At 40.6% G+C, this 21,313-nt stretch overlaps 1 protein-coding gene across 2 annotated transcripts in view; it reads left to right on the top strand.

Annotated features, from left to right (window-relative positions):
* The window catches only part of PPARGC1A (PPARG coactivator 1 alpha), a 641,970-nt gene that overhangs the window by 285,545 nt on the left and 335,112 nt on the right, over nucleotides 1–21,313 (top strand). The window contains exon 1 of one of the 2 annotated variants that reach the window (XM_032333989.1): nucleotides 11,955–12,030. The exons of the other annotated variant lie outside the window; for it this stretch is intronic. The gene's annotated coding sequence lies outside the window, so the exon portion shown is untranslated. Of the gene's footprint in view, nucleotides 1–11,954; nucleotides 12,031–21,313 lie in introns of those variants that run through there. 2 annotated transcript variants of the gene reach the window in all.

The raw sequence follows: 21,313 nt of genomic DNA, 5'->3' as shown, positions 1-21,313 counted from the left end.
TGCTATTTATACTTCATTTATAAAGAAATCTTGGAGGAATATTGAAGCACTAATCTGTACTATCTAGTGTCATATTTATTCAGATCAAATCTTCTGGTTACTGAAAGAAGGGAAGATGCTAAGGCTTGGTATTTTTTTCCAAATCATGTCATTCTTTTGATATGACATCTAAATGATTTTTATTTCTGAGGGATGAGGCCATGGCAAAAAGAATTGAATTCTTAGTGTTTCGTGCAAATTCTAATATTCATCAAATAGTTTCTTTGGTTGATCAGTATTCCTGTTTCTTTTCCATGTGGCCGTATGAACGGAACGATCCCACAGTCAGTGTTTTCACACATTCTGTGCTCCTCTTCAGTACCTCCTTCACATCAGAGCTCATTTTGTCTCCTGTATCCCAAGTGTCTTTCTGAAAACAGAGTCAGTGCTATTATTACTGTTGCTAACAATAGCTCATGTCCACAGCAGGGAAGAACAATTAACAAATTCATGAATTGTGTTTGTTTACATGTCTGAGCTCAAGGCTAATTATTTAATTAATGTCTTCTGTCTTGAACAGAGGGTTAGCACATGGAAGTGTTGCCGAGTGGCAAACAAGGTGAGATTTGAGAAATTCCACCTTATTTGTGATATGTAAATAGACATTTATTCATTGAAGAGCTAGAGTTAGGGTAGGGGTGTTTTAATCTCCATAGTTTTAACTGTAGGAGTGCTTAGCAAGGAGTTTATTAGTGACTTTAGCTCATGCCTTTGTTTTCATTGGAAGGTATTTCCTAGCTATGACTAATAATAATAACAACATAATAATAAATAATAAATGACAAATGATTAAAATATTTCAACAAAGACTCCGTTGCATTTCATGTTGATGCATTAGACAAATGTGGCTCCAGATTCTTCTGAACCTCCAAGCCCCAACTCAATTCCTGATTTTTCCGTGTGCTCCCATAACTCCTTATGTATATTTTCCACATGGTGGTAGGATCCTTTGCATTGTGTGAAATGCTACCTCCCCTCTCTGTGGGTGTTGACTTACATCTTGCTGTCTCATGATAACTCACTGTCTCACACATTTCAGGTGCTTCATAAACATTTGCATGAATGGAAGACTGATTTTCAGAGTTCCATTGATTTTAATACCAACCCAGGAAATAGTTCGCCTTTAGTGCTGCTTTTTTTTTTTTTTTAAGTTGTAAGTACAGATAGAAAAACAAGATAGTTACGAGGCCTTTATAGTTAATGAAAAGCTTCTTTTAAAATTTAACTATATGATTTTGGGTGGAAGTGGTTTAAAAAGAAGAAAGAAAAATCTTGAAGCATCCAGAAATTCCCTCAGTTGAGGAGTGATGCTTTTCTTCTTGGGTTTCCTCCACAAAAGACTGGCTCTGGCACCAGGCCATGCATTTCCCCTCCCTGTGCCTTATTGTTTAAACAAATGAACCAGATGCTCTCTGCCACCACAGACTCTGAGTTAGATTGAATTTGATGATTCCAGCTACTCTGTAATTATTTATTTGTTTCTGTCTATGTCTTAGGCACTTTGCTGGGTGCTGTCTTAGAAGGTGCCATGATGTCAAAGTTGAGAGTGTAACCTCTAGAACCATAATTCCTGTGTTCATTCAACAGCTCCGTGGTGTTAGGCTGTGTTATTAACCACTCTGTGCCTTCATGTCTCCATCTGTAGGATTGGGATAGCACTCATAATAGATAATAACCTTATTTATGGGATTATCATGGTGAATAAGCGAATTAATACATTTAATCAATACAAAGAGCCTGGCACAAAAATATGTGCTAATAGATAGCTAGGTATTGTGGATAGATATTCCTCCAAAATTAATACATTGAAGACATACATCTCTAATGTGATGATATTTGGAGGTGGGCTCTTTGGGAAGTGATCAGCCTTAGATAAGGTCATGAGGTCATGAGGGTAGAGCCCTCATGATGGAATTAGTGTCCTTAAAGAAGAGAACCTACCAGTGTCTTGATCTTGGACTTTCAGCCTCCAGAATGGGGAGAAAGAGATTTCTGTTGTTAAGCCACCCAGTCTATGGCATTTTGTTCTAGCAGCCCAAGCTGACAGAGACACCAGGCATACTTTCTGCCAGAAACTTATAATCTGTGGCAGGGAGGAGAAGCAAAGTAAGGAAACATGAAAGGGTAACTGTTGTTAGATGCAGTGGAAATGGCTTGTTGGAAACAACAAGAGACAAGAGGCATTTAGGGGACACAGGGCTACAGCAGGACTTTAAGGAGAGCTAGAATTTAAAAAGTGGAGAGGATTCCAGAACCAGGAACTACTTATGGAAAAGTGCATGCAGCATCACAAGGCACGTTTTGGACATGAAGGGGATATGCAAGGCTAGAGAGTAGAGGGTATGTGAGGAGGTACTGGAAATCAGAATGGGCCATTATGGTTAGTAGTCCTCTGCCACAGTGTAATGAATAGGGTAATGGGTTTTGGAATCAGACTGACCTGATGTGAGTACCAACCTTCCCTCTTTCAGTTGTCTGACCATGGGCATGTCCTTGTACCTTTATGATTGTAAAAGACTTCATCTATAAAATGAGCATCGCTTACATAAGTCCTAATGCTTTAGGCACTCAAAAGATGGGTATGATGAGCATATCACCTGTGTGCAGTGCACATTAGAGTTTTTGTAACTGAAGAGTGACACTCCGACAACAACCTTTTAGAGTTAACTGGCACAAGAAAAGAAAGGACCCCTTGGTAACATTTCAAAGGAGTTGGGCTAATTGGGATGGGTAAAGCCCTCTGGTATAAATGTGAAGTATTTAGTCTAGGTTGATAGGTTTTCTTCTGAACATCATTTAATCAAAAGTTAAAGCAAGAGGTCTCATTCTTGCTCCCATGAGAACAGCAGAGGCTTCAAAGCCACCCCAGTCCTTGCTAAAGGAGGTTTGTAGAACAATAATATATTAATTGACATTTATGTTAGTGTCCTTTTATGTTCCGCCCACTCGTCCTTTCTGTGTTGCAAATCCCACAGCTGGTTGGTCTCTGCTGACCTTCTTACTCTATAGCTCACAAGCACACCATCCTGGGAGCAATTTTTAACCACAAAACACAGCCCGGTGTATCTCTTCAGTCCGTGACTGAGGATGAAATAAGACTCTCTCATCTTGTTTGCACTGCTGATTTGTTAGCTCTTTATTGATTAAAGATTGCAATGCACAATTTGTTTTTCATCTTAAGTAAGGATATTCTGTATCTGTCACACTGTCTATGAGTTATTGATTTACTATGATCTGTAAAAACTCCTTTTTTCCCCAAAAGTTGGGCGTGCTCCACCTTCCTGAAGGGTTTTGGAAGGATAGTCATCCATCCTGTTCCAAATCAATGAAGTTCAACTTCTCCCATGAGGTTTGCTGTAAGTTAAGGAAAAATTAGATTTAGATTTAGGTGAAAACAGTCAAGTTCAGGAAGGCCCCTCTTAATTTCTATTATTTCATAACTGGCTTATTGTGGGAGGATCTATAAATACATATAACTGCTGAATAAAGCTTCCACACGGCTCAGTATTTTTTCTTGTTTATTGAGTGGTAGGCATCCTGGCACTTCTGTTCTACTTACAAACACATTTTAAGAACATGTGCAGCCATTGGACCATCAGAGGATCAGAGGACAGCTGGTCTGAGGACTTATGAACTGCATCGCTCATTCACATCAGGAAATATGTGTAAATTGTAAAATATATGATATCCAAGACTTTAATGGCAATAAATCGATTCCTTAAATGAACAGAGCAAATTAGTAACAAAAATGATAACCCAATAGACCTTGTTGCTTGAACTCTAGCTTAATTCTGTAGACACAGGTTCTGTCTTTTTACTGCCAACTTAGTTTTTTATTAGCAGATTGTCATAAAAGATGCTAGATATTAAAATCTTTTTAAAACTTCTAAATCCAACAACTCATTAATACTGCTTATCTTTGCTTTGTCTTTCAGAAATATTGGCTTTAGGAGGAAATAATGAATTATGGAAATACATACAGGTGGCATATCTTCATTATTCTTGATTTACCATGCAAGATAGATAGAGCTAATAATAACTGTATTCATATAGAAGAGTCTTGATCAGAACTATTTTATCCTTTAACTCCTTGCAGTTATGAGCATTCTCTTTGTATTTTGTCAATTTTTTTTTGTCATTCATTCAAGTGTGCTTCTCCCCACGCCATTTAAAAATAAGTAATAATTTTAATGGGGATGGTGAAAAGGAAAACCAGCTAGAGATTAATATTTGGGCACAGCATGATTTGAATGCAGTCTTTGATGTTACTGAGCATGTTAACAGTTTTGACTGATAAATCAAGCACATGTGTTTGCACTGCATTTAGAGAAGCATTTAGTCTATGTCATTGATGGGTTGTCTCAGCTACTGTTTATGACTGGCCTCGCTTATAAAGAGTAAATATTTTTCATCATGTCCATGTCTGCATGATGGAAGCATTTCTAAGAACATTTTTTTCCTGTGTTGTACATTAACCTATAGCTTTGATATGGTGAGCAAATAATTTTTCCCATTGACATAGCCTTTTTGGACTTAGGATTTATCACAGACAGGGAAGTACCAGTTCTGACCCTGAACCAACACAGGAGATCTCAAGGCTCCCTGCCCATTTGTTGCTCTGTTTAGTTCTTAACACTTTGTGCTGCAACTTATGTTGATGTGTTAGTTTCTTGTCATCTTGATAGTTGTTCCTCCAGGTCAGAGACCATGTCTTCTGGTCTCTGAGCATCTACAAGGTAGATGCTCTGTAGATGCTCTCAACACATAGGAGAAGGAATTTCAGTGCCTGTCACATGGAGTGTGAGATTATGGCTGATTTTGTAAGTGGGGGGATGATCATTTTGGTGGGGCTCAAAGAAGACTTTAAAGAGCAGGTAGGATATGAGAAGGGGCATACAGGAAGGGTGGGAAACAGAATTTATGTAGCTAGCCCTGAGAACACAAGTAAAAAACAAGCTGCCAGTCATGAATGCCAATGTGCTTTAGGCCTAAAGTAGGTATTCCAGCCAAGAGTATATTCGGTCTTGAAGTAGGAAAAGCCACATGGGCTAATTGAAGTAAAGAGGGCATATTTGGGATTGTGGGGGGCAGATTCACTAATACAGGAATGAAAACTTCTGAGACTTTGGGCAAGTTGGAATCTGGCATCTTCTAGGAGTGACAGCATCTCTCCAGTCTCCAAGAGGATGGGGCCTGGCTTCTTGTGCTTCTTAACTACTGAAGCCACACAGCATCTCTTTCCTGCTTCTCTCCAGCTGATTGTACTTTGGTTTCCTTCTGCTCCTTTATGGACCAATATGGCTATATGTCCTGACTTGTTAAGACCTCACAGTTCTGTGGTCCATGGCCAAGGGATAATGGTCTCTGTGACTCTTGGGAGAATTTGAGCTGACTGGCCACTGGTCATTCAGGGGTTGGCTAGTTGTGATCTTGTGGATGAGATTGCGTAAGGGGTAGGTGGTCCCACCAGGATGTTTGAATTATTCAGTTTCTTCAGAAGGGGCTGTGGGCAGATAGGCCACAAAATGGCCATTACATATGTCCTGTATAAGCAAAGTCACACAGAGGTGTCCTCTCAAATGTTCAAAGGCTTTGACATACCCCTTGTGCCTAGAGTGCTGATACAAATAATTGAAATTGTCTACTATGATATAGAAAGCTAAGAGACAGTTGCTGCTGAGTCTTTCTTGAAGAGCCCGGCCTTCTGGTTAGCATATGAGCCCAAGGACACAGGTAATGCTCTGTAGCAGAGCTCTGTCTTTTTCCCCCAGACTTCTTATTTCCCTTCATTCTCTTGCCCTGGGTTAAGTTGGGGTCTTGCCCTGGGTTAAGTAGGAGTATAAGGAGGACTGACAGTTGTGTCAAGGTAGCACAGGAGATTAAACTCAGGGCTTCCCCTACCCAACATAGGGTATCTATTACCTGAATCAAAGTTTCCCAAATGTGGAACACTCATTCAGGGCTCAGCAAGTATTTATTGTGTAGTTACTCTGTGATAAGCATTGTTCCAGGTGGGCAGGGAGGAGGTATGGTAATAAATGTGATGGATTTTTCCCTGAGTTCATGGAGCTTTTATTCTAGTCAGGAGCAGATAGGCAATATGAAAGAAAAATAATAAGATACCATTAGACAATAGTGTAATAGAAAGCCACGGTGGGGGAGGGAATGGGCTGAAGAGTCACTGTGGGTGCTTTTTCAGACAAGATGGTCAGGGGAAGTCTTTTCTGATAAGAGGACACTGTCAGAAGATGCTGAGATCTGTTAGAGGAGCACGCCTCTCTGCTCCATTTCTACTAGCTCCATTCAGAGCTCTGCTAAGGTGCAGCATTGGTCATTGTACTGATTTTATTTTTTGGGCCTAATTTAGCCTGCATGTAGCTTGTGTCCTAATAATGTGGTTCAACATTGGGAAAAATGCTGATGCTGGTTGAAGTTTTTAATATGTACCTCTTTTTAGGATCTAATGATGCTGGGCTTCCCTAGGCAGTGGGCAGAGGAAACTGTGGTCCCACGTGTAGGGATACTTGAGGTTATAAAAATTTCTGGCTTGCATTGATGGAGGGGAAACACTCATGCAGTCTTTGAGGTTCCTTGTTGAAGCTTTGATTCTAACTTTTCAAGCACTTCAGTTAGGACTTCACATTTGCAGAAATGTGCCTTCTCATTAACACATAAATCCTCAGGAGTACTTATGGACCCCTTTGCTCAGCCCATGCCTACAATGGCTAATGCTAAGTGATAAGCCAATGCGTATTCTGTTTATGCTTTATCATGATTCAAATATTGGCTTTTGCTCTAGGGGTTTTTTTTTTTTTTTTTGATTCAACATTTATTACACCTAGTGTTTTAACAGACTAATAACTAGAGAGTCCTCTTTTGAAGAAAATTTCTTTGGTCAGTACTCAGAAAATCTGACAGACCGAGTACCATCTTGGAGATTCAGAGGACACATTAACACCTTCTACCATGTTAGAGATTTGAGGTGAAACAAGTCTATTTAATTCTCTTTAACTCACATTCTCCAACTTGTTTGGGATCTAAGCTGCTTTCTGAGGCATAATACCAAATGATTGTTCTAGGCAGAGGAACAAATATACTCTCTGGACCTGCGTCTCTCAACATTGAAATGTAAGGCTTGGAGAAAGCTACATGTCCTTGTGGAAGTTTCAAGCACATTATCACTCACTTACAGGCACTAATGACTCCGATAATGTAGTGAAGTTTAGCATAAATAGGCTCATCATTAAAGTTGATGGCAGAAGTATAAACAAGGCCCACACTATTAAATTTGCTATTTGTTCGTTATGCATCTGGAATTATCCTCCTGTCTCTCGCCATCTCATACTGGGTGTTTAGAAATCTAAGAAGAATGTGGTATTATTTTGGTTTTCCGTGAGTGACTTGAGATTTTAACATCTCCTCTCCCACAAATGGGATTTCCAAAGCTGGGAGGAACAGATTTTGGCTTTTCCATGGTGGCATCTGTCATTCGGGTCATAAATCCCTTCAGAACACCAGAATTTTATAGAAAAGAATGGGCGGAGGGTTCAGGGAAGTGGGTTCAGGATCTGAGGGTGTGACCATGACAAGAAACACTTAGACTGGCTGAATCTTTGTGCCATGCTGTGTTGGTGGAGATGATAAAAGCTGACTTACCTACCACGCAGGGTGGAACAAAGGATACTGTGTTGTCATGAGCACAGGTGACTTTGGAGCCAGGCTGGCTGGTCGTGGCTGCTGGTACTGGCTGAGGGACTCAGCCAGTGAGTGAGGTGGGTGAGGCACTTCATCTCTTTCTTCCTCTGTAAACTGGAGCCAGTAACAGAGGAGTTGTGGGGGTTAAGTGTATAAATACTTGTAAAGTGCTTAGGTCTGTGCTTGGCATGCGTGTGTATATTTTTAAAGAATTTATTTATTTATTTGAGACAGAGCGAGGGAGAGTGGGAGGGAGAAGGAGATTGCCCACTGAGCCTGAGCAGAGAGCCCAATGAGGGACTCGATCCCAGGACTCTGAGATCAAACAAACACTTGCTTTTACACAAAACAGACCTGAAAGGGTAGAAAAATGTGGAGTTATACAAGTTATTAATTATTCCTGTCTTTCAAGGATGCAGAGACTAGAAGTAAAAGGAAGACCTGAAACATGTTTATTGCCCTCACAGAACTTGAAAGTAAACATACACACACCCCTGGCTGAGATGTGAAATAGCACTTGGGTTATTTTGCCAAATGTCAACATCAGAGGAGAGCCAACGTTTATTTGAACAGCGCATCCATTTCGTGGGGGTGCTGGCTCTGCTCTTCTAATGTCTGGATGAGTTGACAAGAAAGGTTCAAAGGAGGACAGAGAGAAAGGGAGAAGGTGGAGGTGAAGGAGACAGGGACACAGGTTGGTGGGGCTGAGAAGAGAAGCAGGTGCCCATTTCTTGGAGCTCCTATTCTGCATGGCGGTCCCTCTTCCATGCAGTTCTCCAATGATGGGAGTATGGTCCCCTTGTCTACACCTATGACCAGTGTCTGTGTGGAGAAGGGTCCCTGAGGGATTTGCAAATCTGTGTGGAAACTCCAAGGTGCCATTGAACTCCTGCTTCCTTTTAAAACTCAGCTCTAGCATCGCGTCCCCTGGTAAGCTACCCTTAAAGGACTAAAGCAGATCTTTCCCTGGAATGGGAATTGATCCCAGGACTCGGGGATCATGACCTGAGGTGAAGGCAGACATTTAACCAGCTGAGCCATCCAGGTGCCCCCCTTTCCCTGCCCCTTAATCACAGACCCGTGTATACCTCCATCAGAGTGTTAGGACACTGGGTATCTTGATGATAATAAACACCCTTGTGAAGGTTAACGTCATACTCATGTGTGCTGGCACTGGTGAGGGCTTTTGAACATTTGTGATTTTGAGGTAGTCAAAACAGTTAACATCTGTCCATCCTATTTGCTAAAATGCATGTTAATCATCACGAGACTGAATGTGCATGCAGACACTTTTGCGGGATGCTCTGTACACTATGATTGTTTGCTTGTCTATCTCATCAAATCGGCTCGTAGCTCCTTCAGGGGAAACTTTCCTCCACCTCTATACCTTTCCCTCTTAGCACAGTGTCAGCATAGAACATGTGGTCAACAGGGCTGGTTGAACGTGAACATGAATGTGAATAAGAGAAAGGCACATATACTCCTTCAGTCAAAAGCATGCTAAAGAAAACCAGTTTAGTTGCTATTTTTTGCTTCAAGTTTGTGGCATACTTGGAGTAAGACTGCCAGGTTCCTGAAATTCATCACTGGCTCTTCCCCAATATGCTGTAATGCCAAGTGGGAATTCTGAGATCCTGGCTTTACCTCCGATTTGACTTAAGTCTTCCTAAGAGCAGGGACCATCTCTGTTTTATTTACAACCTTATCTCTAGCACAGTTGCTTATGTATAATAGATGTTCCACAAATGCTTGTTAAATGAATAACTGATCACAAAACTTGGCATAGTCATATAACCATGTAAGACTAAATACACAGGTTTCCCCTACTATCCCAAAACAGAGCGTTCCTATGAAACCTTTTGTAAGCCAAAATGATGCAAAAAAGCAATTAACATAAATTTATATGGAAAAAATTCTGAGCATTCCCAAACCCCCCAAAATAACCTCTCTTAGGCTTTTCTGGTACCTCAGGACACTTGCTGATGGATGTACAAAATAAATGGAGATAAAGCACAGATGCTCACAGACACAGTTCAAAGCCATGGTGGTTTGATGCTGAGATGTTGAGTGCTATGCCTGGGGAAGGAGCTGGGTGGTGCCCTTCTCACTGTTTGGGGTCTGTGCTGCCTCTATTATGGCTAGGCTGGGATAAAACCAAGACTGACAGCTATTTGTGCTTTTCACATGTTTTTGTAAAACCAAAAACCCTCTTTGGATTTCTTTCAGTTAGTGAAAACAGGTACTGATGTGGGTCTTTTGTAAAAATGAAGTGACAGGCCACCTGGCTCAGTCAGTAGAGTGTGCAACCCTTGATCTCGGGGTTGTGAGTTTGAGCCCCATGTAAGGGTGTAGAGATTAAATTTTAAAAAAATTTTAAAAAATGGAAAAAGAGTATATTTTGAATATTTCAAACAAAAAAATGAAGTGGCTTGTCATGAGCTTTCAAAAAGTGGGAGACATGTTTATACATATACATTATATATATACACACATTATAATATATATATTTTGTAAATATATATATAACACACACACACACACACAAGTTATTCATAGTCACACCATCTCATGCTATTCTAATTTACATTTCCACGTTTACTATACCTTTATTTTAGTTGCTCAAATAGGTCTCTTTCGTGCCATAGGGCTTTTGCATATCCCAGTCCCCCATTTAGAAAGAACTTCCAGTTACTCTTGCATGATCAGCTCTTTTTGATCCTTTTGGGCTCAGCTTCAGTCATTTCCTCACTGGGACCTGCCCTCACCATTTTCTCCCAGCACGTGTTGACAACTTGTTTTAGCTTTTTGCCTATTTCTAGTTATTTAGACCATCCCTCTCTCCTATTAAAATACCAGCTCTGAAGGGAAAAGCCTCTGTTTATTCACCATTACCTTCCCAGAATCTGGTACACAGCACCAGAATCTGTTTATTCACCATTACCTGCCCAGAATCTGGTATGCAGCAGTACCAAATATTTACTATAAATATTTGCTAAACAGACAATTGAAGGAATTGAAGAGAACAAAGACTACTCTCTTAATTTCATAATTATCCCCCCCCACCAGATAACTACTGTTAATAATTTTGGTATAATCTCTCCTATTTCCTTTAAAGATTTTATTTATTTATTTGAGAAAGAGAGGGAGAAAGAGAGAGTACAAGGGAGAGGGAGAGAAAATCTGAAGCAGACTCCACATTGAGCACAGAGTCCAACACAGGGCTTGATCTCACAGCCACAAGATCATGACCTGAGCCGAAACCAAGAGCTGACCCTTCACCTATTAAGTCACTCAAGCCATCCCAATTCTCTCCTATTTTTAAAACATACATATTTTACCTCTACTTTTAAATAAACCAAGTCATCCTATGCTGACAATTTTCTTGCTTGCCTTTTTCCTCCTGTAATACTCTGTTTCACTCCCCTGTGTTATTACTAAGAACACTAATACTTTACTACAGTCACCATGGTCACTTTGCCGTTCCTGGGCCATCGCAGGCATGCTCTAGCCTCATGGCCTTTGCACATACTACTTCCTCTGTCTGGAAAGCTCTTCCTTTGGATACCCACATGACCAATGACCTTATATTCTTTAAGTCTTGTTCAACTATCACTTTGTGTGACTGTCTCTCCTCCCTCTTTTAAAATGCTATTGTAGCATTCTTCTTTCTCTCTTTCCTGCTTTTTCTCCATAGTACTTATCACTGTCTGATGTAACCTATAAATTAGTGCTCCATTTTTACCCCCCCTGAAGTGTAAGCTCCACGAGGGCAGGGGAGACTGTCTGTTTTCCTCCTTGCTGCCTCCCCAGTACCTGGAACAGTACCTAGAATACTTTACTGGGGTTGGTCACAGTCAATCTTTGCCGAATGAACTATTCTTCAACACCATCCACTTTAGGTAGTGGGACTGTGTGGGCCATGATGATTTAATTTGTTGAGTGAATGTAATGCTACATGCTGACTCTCTTATGTTAGAATAATAGGAATGTGAAAGAGTTCTTTGTGCTCCGCTGGGAAAGGCCATAAATTGGTTTTATGGGTGATCGTTTTTAGCATGATGCCCTGGTTTCTGAGCCACTGTTTGGGAGCAGATTTTGTGTCCTGATTAGAAGCATGGTCTCTTTTCCTGGTAGCTGTCATAGAGACTGTCGACCTGTGGTGTCTTATTTTTCACTGAAGGAAACTGAATGTTTCTTTCTTTGCTTCAGATGGGCACATCTTTAGATCCTGAAGCAAGAGATGCAGCCCGTTCTCTCAGGAGTCCAAATGCAGCAACAGATTTTGCCTCCAAGCAAGTAAGATATGCCATAAAAACAAGTGACTTTCCTTCACCAGCCTGTTTCTCATTTGAATTTTCGATGCCTCGGTGGTCATTTCGAGATGAAAGCTAGTAGTAAGAAAGTCTGCATTGAAAGGGGGAAAACATGCCCCATTTTCCCCAGGCCCTCCTGCTTTTGCTTGATAAAGTAATTCTTTGGATTCCATATTCTCTACCTCTAGCCACTTTGCTTGGAATCTCTGCTGGTTCCTCTGAGAAAAGTGTAATTTGGCATAGTCAGTTAGTAAGCCCCAGATCTGGGGTCAAGCTCTACCAGCCCAGTAATTCTTGAGCACAAGGTCAACACTGAAGGTGTTAGATGGACTTCACAGCTGCCTGTGACATCTGTGTAGATGCTTCTTGTAAGGCATTCCCTGAGGGATGGGCAAACTCAGGATAAGCAGGGGACTGAATATGTGGACTCTGAGGTCAGTTGGCCATTGTCTTGTTCTTTGTGCCCCTTCAATGTGCCCATCATCTTGTGACTTATAGAAAGCATTTTGTCAGTGTTCTGTAGCAGTTCTTCTGGAGTGAAGGATTTTGCCCGCTTCTGGTTTCCCTATTTCTCTCCCTAACTCATTGCTTAGAGGATCCTGGCTCTGTATCTCCTGGTGCCTCTGATGGCTGTGAAACCTGCAGTTAATGATCAGTCTTTCCTAGAGTTCTCCCAACTCCTATCAGTCCTTCTGTTATATGGTGAATTATTCAAGATGGTTCAGAGGAGTTAAAAGCAGATGGCTGTGTTGCCAAGATCACCCTCTATCATCTTTAGATGGGACTCTATCTTTGTTTTCTTTTGGGAGGTTCTGGGTGGGAAGGGAACAGTGTCTCCTAGTTTTCTGAAAGAACTGATGTCTCAGTGGTTTTGAGGATAAGTAAGTTCATCAGGAACTGTGGTTTTGAAATAATCCTTCTAAGTCATGCTTCTCTCAGGTATGTGACCACAAAGAAAGAGATTCACCTTTCTTTGTCTCCTTTTTTTGTCAGCAGAATCCTATTTTTAGGCCATTGGCATATAATCCAGCTTCCCTTACAACAGGGTCTTGGCATTTATTTTAGGAATCTCTAGAACCTTTAATGGTGTGTGACCAAGTTGAGGGCAGAATGTATTGTCTCAGTCCTCTTCTGGCAATACAGACGTTTGAGGAGTGTGCTATTTTCAGAAAGTTTCAGTATAGTATTGTCCAATGATCTGGCCACGAAGTCACAGATCCCTGGCATTGTTCTGAACAAAAGAAATTCCTTGTTCCTGTTTCAAGGCAATGTGATTACAGGGCCCGTGATCAGATAGGTGACCCAAGATGGATGCCTTCCCAAATGTGAGTCAGGTTTATCTGTACCTGTCCCCACCTTTATCTCTGAGCATGTCCTTTGCATTTGAAGATGACATGCCTTGTGTTTATCCTTGGTGCCATGCTGAGGGCAAATCATTCTCTCCCCCATGCCTTTGTGGTCTAGTGTCTCACACAGCCAGATGGCAGACAGGCATCGCGGGCAGTTTTTGGCTCCTGACTGAGTGATGCTCTCCACATGACCTCTGGAGTAGCAGGGCAGAAGATGGGCCTCCCTCTGTTTGTTACCTGGAGATACCTGAGCTCTTCTCCATTTTCTATGGGGAAAGAGCAAGACTGTTTTGTTTGTGTGTTTGTTTTTTGGAAAGGCTTCCAGTTGGGTTTTCAGATGAACTTGTTTCAGAGATTTTTGCCTTTAAGGTTTAATCCTGTGGATAATTGAGCTGTAATGGACCAGTTTTACAGACCTCCTTTTTGGTGTGCTCAGTTCCAGTATTTAAAGCTCACAAATGAGCACTTCTCTTGTGAGTTACTGAGTGTGCAGTTTGCCTGATGCTTATACTTAAATGCTTATCAATATGTGGGAAAGAAGGAAGTGTACCCTCAGGTAGAAGATCCAAAAGGTCCTATCATGCACTGTTGAGAATTCTCAGGTATCCCTGAGGCTACAAGAAACAAGTCTGGAAGACAGGAATGACCTTCATGTTGGGATTTTGTTTCTCACTAAATGAGATAATTTAGACAGTATTTCATCAATGAAGAGCAAAAGTATGTTTTTTTCTCCACTTACACTCTGTTAAAAAGAAAGCAATGTTTACTTAAGCAATCTGTGTATTTCACACTTAGAGTCATTAATGTCAGTTGGTTTTTTTAAAATAACCATTTAGCAAAAATTCACTAGTAAACATATGTAATTAAAAGTTTTTGCTGGTGGAGAAAAACAACTTAGTGACTTGCTTCTTTTGAAATAGCTTAACCCACTTCACATCCACCATCGATTCAAAGGAAGAAAAACTGCCCTGGAAAACCCCACAGAGTTTACAAGGAGACGTTACTAATGGAAACAAGCTCCCCTCGGTAGATCACAATATATGGCCCAAAACACAGAAGTTAAAAGAGGTGCTGGATAGAGGCCACAGAGTGTCTTGTAGGTTAAAGGAGCAAGTCTGTAAATCAATACTCTTCCTTAATAGACAGTCCCTGCTGTGTTTGCAGACAGGGTGAAATGTATTCATATGCACACACTAGGACCTTTGCATTCAGGTGGATGTCTCCTGATGTTTCCAGTGGAATTGAGTTGGTAGTCTAAAGGAAGAGCTGACCATTTTCATGGCCAGAGGACTTTGCCTTTGTGAGAAGAGGCACAATTCTATCCTTTTTCTTTTTAAAAAGAACAAGCAGGACCCGAATCCTGGTAGGCATGTTAAGACCAAAGCTATTTGCAAAAGAGAATGCATTTCATGTGACCGAGCTGGTTATTCCCAGGCACATACTTTGGAATTTCACCAGGAACAAACTAGAGGCCCCAAAACAAACAGCCCTAAAGGATTTGTGAACAGGAAGCATTCCTTCCCTTGTTGACCTTAACTTATATGTTGAGTAAACAAGTCCCTGTTCTGTATACCCTGGTGTATCTAAGGCAGCTTCTAATTTCACTGCAATTGGATGGCATCCAATTGTACCTTTGGTTTTGGTTCTTAGAAATGCCAAGAATTGGAGGTTGAGAGAGATCTGACTTTACTAGAGAAACCAAATTAGATCAGGCTGTGGGTGGGTGTGCATGTTTCTCAGGTGCAGGTGAATCACCTGACTTTCAGGGAGGATTAAAAGGGGGCACACATGACTTGGTGGCCCTGTCTTACGGTAGCTTAACTGCCAACCTGGCAGTGTACTTGTTATTCTAACTTTCAGATATCTTGTAGCTGGTTTAATCTGGAGAGTGCTCAGTCCAGAGGGGTGGGCATTTATATATTCAGAGTCTTGACTTCCACACTATCCCTGGCCTCCTGGTGCCCTGGTTTTCTCTTTGGCATGAAGCTCTTCACATGCATTCATGACAACCTAATTATGAATATGACTGAAAACGTTTCCACAATCATATTGGATCTTCTTTTTGAGGGTCATGGTTAGAAGTGGGTTATTTTTCATCATAAAATTGTCAGGTAGTTTTGTCTCTATATAGGAGGGTTGGGCTGGACATTGCTTGATTGTTTGGATAGTACTTTGGAGAACAGACTTTGAAAAAGCTGCTTGCACACAGTCATCTCCAGCTTATCCCTTGTTTGTGGGTTAGAAATGTTGATATGAATCTCCCCTTGGCCAGAAGCCAGGAATATCATGTAGGCCATTTGTTTGATGTGATTTCCTATGCCCACTGTACTCCCATTTCTTGTAGGGGGAGGCAGTACACCAGGCATACACTGGGAGTCTGGGTTTCTGAATTTTGGAAGGTGACTTCCTCCTTTGTCATTTATTATATCACCTTTAGGCAACTCATCTTAATTGATCTGTTTCTGTTTGTGCATCTATAGAGTAGGGAGAATGGCGACTAATATTCTCTGAAGGCCTGTGCTTTGCTGAGCACCCATTGTATCTGATGACACTGAAGACTCAGAACAATCTGTATTATTTTACCAGTGCTGCCATGACAAAAACTGGCTGGCTTACATAAGAGAAATTTACTTTCTCACAGTTGTGGAGGCTAGAAGTTTGAGATCAAGGTGTCTGCAGGGTTGATTTCATTCTGAGGCATCTCTCCTTTGCTTAGAGATGGCCATCTTCTCTCTCTGTCTTCACATGATCTTTCCTCTATGTTGCTCTGTATCCAATTCTCCTCTTTTTATAAGGACATAAGTCATATTGCATTAGGGCTCTCCATATGTCCTCATTTTTAAAAAAAAAATTTATTTACATATAATGTATTATTAGCCCCAGGGGTACAGATCTGTGAATCACCATTGAAGTTATTAAGTTCAAAATACAGTCACATCGTAAGGTCCTAAGAATTAGTACTTCAACATATGAATTTTGGGGATGACATAATTCATCCCATAACATGATTCCTCTAAAGTTGGTCTAATATTACAATTTTTAGGTGAGAAAATAGGTGAAAAATACTGTTTTACCTTATATAGAGCAGCAGAGTCAAGATTTGATTCTCTCCCTGATTCTACATTTTGTGTGCTATTTTTTTTTTTTTCTGTTTCTGTTGAAGCAGACCTGCCTCCTGGGGAATAGTTGGTACAATGAGTTCACAAGTGCAACGTTTCCATAGCACTGTTCTTGTGGTTCTTCACCTCTGACTCTGACTTTCCAGAGATAACGTAAGAGTCTGCTTGTCTTCACTCAAATCATGAGATCTTATTATGCCTGTTCACATGTTTAGTAACACGCTGTAACTCATAGTCTTCCTGTGCCCCATCAGAAATCCAACTATAGAAACATAGATTCTAAAATTTAAAAGATCATTCTTTGTGAAAATGGCAAATGGACTTGTTATTACCTTTGAATCACCTCTTCATAGCCCGAGTTCACAGAATAAGCACTCATTGACCTGGTTGACTCTACACTTCATAATCTTGAAACAGTTCAATTAAGTGCTTGTACAGTGGCTCCATATGTTGGCTATATTCAAGGTGCCAATATTTCGACACTGCTTTCTCATTAAAATGATCAGGGCATAAGCCTGGAAGATTCCAGTGTGTGCCTCACCTGGGACCTCCCCAAGGGAAACGTGTCTGCCAAGCAAACCAGAAATAGTGTCATAAAGGAGGTGTACCCCCTCTTCTGGCTCCCCTCCTGGATGGAGTCATTAATGAGCACTTTTTACCCTTGGCAGGACCAGGTAAGTCTGAGAAGCGTACCTCCTGTGGTGTTTAAACGCATTCCAGTTACTCCCATGATAGCGATGCATGAAGAATCAACATATTGACCCCCCCAGAGTATATATTAAATTCTGAAGGATTAATCAAAACTGCACCATGTTGTGTGCAATTAAACCCTTGAAAGGCAAAATAAATTTGCTGGAGCTGTAGCAGCTCTCATACCACTTCTAGCCGGAATGAGGCATTTTTCAGTTCTATTACTAACAGATGAGTTTTTGCTCAGGCACATTTTTCAAGAGGTGGGATGGGCCAGAAGGAGGTATCTGCAAAACATTCTATGGATGGGAGGAGTCAAGCTCTTCTAGTGTTACCCTCAGAACTGGGTAAATACCGAGCAAAATCCATCCATCGGAAGGAGAAATAGATTGTGTTATTTTTCTTAGTGGAGAAGAAAATGCCAAAAGAGTTGTCTTGGGAATAATAGAGGGAGTGGAACCTCAGCTGTTGGCCAGGGCCTTCCGTGGTGATGGGAGTGCCCTGTAAGAGGGCTGTAAGGAAGGATTACTCTGCTCACTTAACTATGCTCCTACATTAATGAGGGTGATGATTTGGTGTGCGTGTGCATTTCCAAATCAGGTGAACAGAATCTTGGAGAAGAAAAGAGTCCTGGGGAAAACAGAGGTACCTCTGATCTCTCATTTAAATATTATGGAGGTGCCATATCATGCATTGTATAGCCAATAGTGTGGTGGTACCATATTGCACATTGTAGAACCACTTTGATTTATTGTGTTTTTTAAAGAGTCAATTAAAGTCTGTTGCAAAGAGCAGAGAAACTGTATATTCAGTTAAGTGAGGGCTGGAAAAGGAAAAGGTTGGTGTTGGTGACACAAGATGGCCAAGGTGTCACAGAAACTGTATATCCAAGTTAGCTCCATGGGCTAAATTGGAATCAGAGCAATGTGAGATGTGTAGGAAGAGAGTTAAGAAGTTAGAAGTCTTAATGAATGCAGGAATGAGACCAGAATTCCATTTTTCTTTGTCCACTTTTGACAGTGTATTTCTTGTATTAGCCAGAGCGCCAAGGCTCAAGACAGACTTGTGAGGATGAAGCGGTAACATGCTGCTAATGGCACAAATTTGTTTCTATGTCTCCTGTTTCACCAGGAAAAAAAAAAAAAAAAGCAAATCAAGATACCTTAGTTGCTCCCATAAATAATCCAAAACTGTATTCATTGCAAGAAAAAATATTATGTAGAATGGTGTGAAATCCTTGAGTTAATAAACTCAGATGCCCTCCCTGTGTTAAATGTAGCAATTAGAAAAATAAGGATAATATGCTTAATTTATACAAAGTACATTTGTGGGTTTTTTCCCCAAAGTTCGGAAATAAATTTTATTGGGAAATGCATTGAAAACTCTCATGACATCTGGAATATGGAGATCTAATTGCTGATTCAACGGCATTGCGAACATGCAAACATATTTCCTTGGTGAAATGTCAAAAAGGCAGCAATCAAAATGAAGCGTTTAAGCATTAAAATGAAGAAATGATGACGGGGTTGATTTGTAAACATTTATCTCTAAGCTTACTTTATGAAAAAGAAGGAATGAGTTCAGGAACATGATGGCGAATGTGCATCTTCTAAATTCTCAGTAGTGTGAGGGCATGGAAGTCTCAAGATGCATGGTGGATTCAACTAAAATTTGTATTTCCCTAAATTCTGATAATCCCACTTGGCTTTTTTTATGTGGGGTTTATTGCACTTTAATGAACAGCAAGAGGTTGCAAGGGGATTAGGGAAGGAATGGGCTTGTTTTTCACCTTCAGCTTAGTTATCCTAAGATGGAACATTTCTGTATCTTTGAAATCATCACTTTTTAATGTGTTTTGGAGTCATTACTTGTCCCGGGGTGTTGGCTGGTCACAATATTTACTTTCACTTGTGTTATTGAGTGAGTCAGGTTAGAAGCATCATTAAACTTTGGCCTGACCTTGCAACTCCAACCATTTTCTAAAGCTAATTGTTCTGAGGGCCAGTGGTCATTCACTTCTATTATATTCTTAGAGGCAGATAATGATTTCCTCATATACCTCAAGTTTGCTTCTTCTGATAGAAAAAGTGCCTAATAACTGTTAACTGGGGCAAAACAACCAAGCCAAAGTGTGTGAAGCCACCTTGCAGAGAAGGCACATCAACTTGTTGCTCAAATAGTGTTCCTTCATGCCTGCTTGTAAAAATCTCTACCTTCTAGAAAAGCTGTCCAGAAAGAAGTTTCCAATGAAAGCGAGAAATTGTAAAATCAGTGAAATCCCCCATCTAGGGAGGAACTCACAATGATCTTGGCAACTAAATGAATCATCTCCCTTAGATGAATATATTTTCATTGTCCCAAATTATGCCAACCACATACAATGACACCCTGCTTCAACGAAGACCTGATAAATTAAGAAAATCTGCTTGAGGAGCCAAGTTCCCTTCCCCAGAGAAAGCATTTGTAAGGTCTCCACTGTATTGTGCTTGCAAATAACATTTATTTCTGTAGTGTAAATATGCAAGAGTTCATTTTAATAAAAAGTAAGTCCTAAAATAAGATAAAACCCATGACTAGACTTGCATTTGAAGATTTAGAGTGTATTCATCTGCTGGTTTTCGGTATAAATATTCATTGGTTTTGAGCTCTCAGGTGTTGGAACTTTTAATCTGCATTCAGATGGAGGTACTTTAATCAGAGAGTTCATAAAAGTCTGCAACTTTCCGCACCCCACCCCCAAGGAAAAAAAAAAGTAAAAAGACCAGCAGAATAGAGGGTGCGAGGGCTTCAAAACAACCCACCAACCTGAACTGTATTGCTGTGGGCGGGGGGGAGTAAATACCAAGTTCCATTTTGTACCATAATATCAATATTCTATTAAAAATAAATCTCTTGCTGTTAGACCGAAAAGTCTCAAAAACCTGTCACTTGACTGCAGTCTTCAGAGATGACTGATAATGGGTAAAAAATCCCATAGCATCTGTTTACCATGTACTCACACAAACTGTTAGGAATGTTTTTAAATGTCAGTAGTAATGTATGCGTGTGTATGAGCTATCACAGAGCAACGTCGCCACCAAGACAGCACCGGGACTGCTCTAAATTAGGTAGGTCAAGTGAAGAAGGTACCAGAGGAACCCTTGGAAAGGATGTTGTTTGTCTGGAAAAAAAAAAAAATTGAACAGAAAATGTTAATATGTGAATACCTGGGAAACTCCCTACCAGATTTTAAATCAAGCTTTAAATCACAGGAAGGTTTACCAAGACCCCATTGTTAAGGTCAGTTTTGAGAGAGCAGAGGGTGGAGTGAAAACATTTTGCATTCAATGTATTCTGCATTAACAGGCTCTCAGCTTTCTCTTGGTAACCTAAGCACATATCGAGAGAAGAAAGTCATTGAGGTACATATGCTGACTAAACAGTGTAACGGTGACAGCGTTGTTAGCAGCTGCTGTATTACTTGAGAATTCTGTGCTATTTAACTACTTACAGAGGGAACACTGCATATTGTCTGTCCCAGCAAAGTCATCAGGGCTCCAGGTAGCCCCCAGAAAGAGCTTTAGAGCAGTTAGCTCTTTCTCCAAAACAACAACAACAGCAACAATAACAGCAGCAAATAAAACAGAACAACAACAACAACAAAAAGAGGTTTGGTCGCTGATTTTGATGATGAATTGATTTTTTTCTGATCTTGTGACGTTCCATGAGGGTAATGTGGCATACAGATTATGGGAGAGTGTAGGAGTCAGAAAGAACGGATAATGAAGTTTGGTACCACCACTCTTAAGAACACAGCATTGGACATGTTTAATGTTTCATGTCTCTGCCTCAGTTTCTTCTTTTGCAAATTGGGGATGATCACAATAGCACAACCTTATGGGGTCATTGGAAGGATTCAATGGCACATGGAAAATGTCTTCCTCAGCACTCTGTAAATGTTCCAAACAAATGCAGAGGAAGACCAATGTGAGCTAGAGAAAAACCTGAACAATGCCATGTTTTAACATAAATGTGGGTTCATTATTTTCGAGTGTGCCTGAGAATTATGCTATGCCATCTAGAGAGTCTTGCCTTAATGATTCGGCGGTATGATTCGTAATTCATGTAT

This window comes from Mustela erminea, chromosome 2 (assembly GCF_009829155.1).
Source record: "Mustela erminea isolate mMusErm1 chromosome 2, mMusErm1.Pri, whole genome shotgun sequence".
NCBI classification, from domain to species: Eukaryota; Metazoa; Chordata; class Mammalia; order Carnivora; family Mustelidae; genus Mustela; species Mustela erminea.
This window is presented reverse-complemented; position numbering and strand designations above follow the sequence as displayed.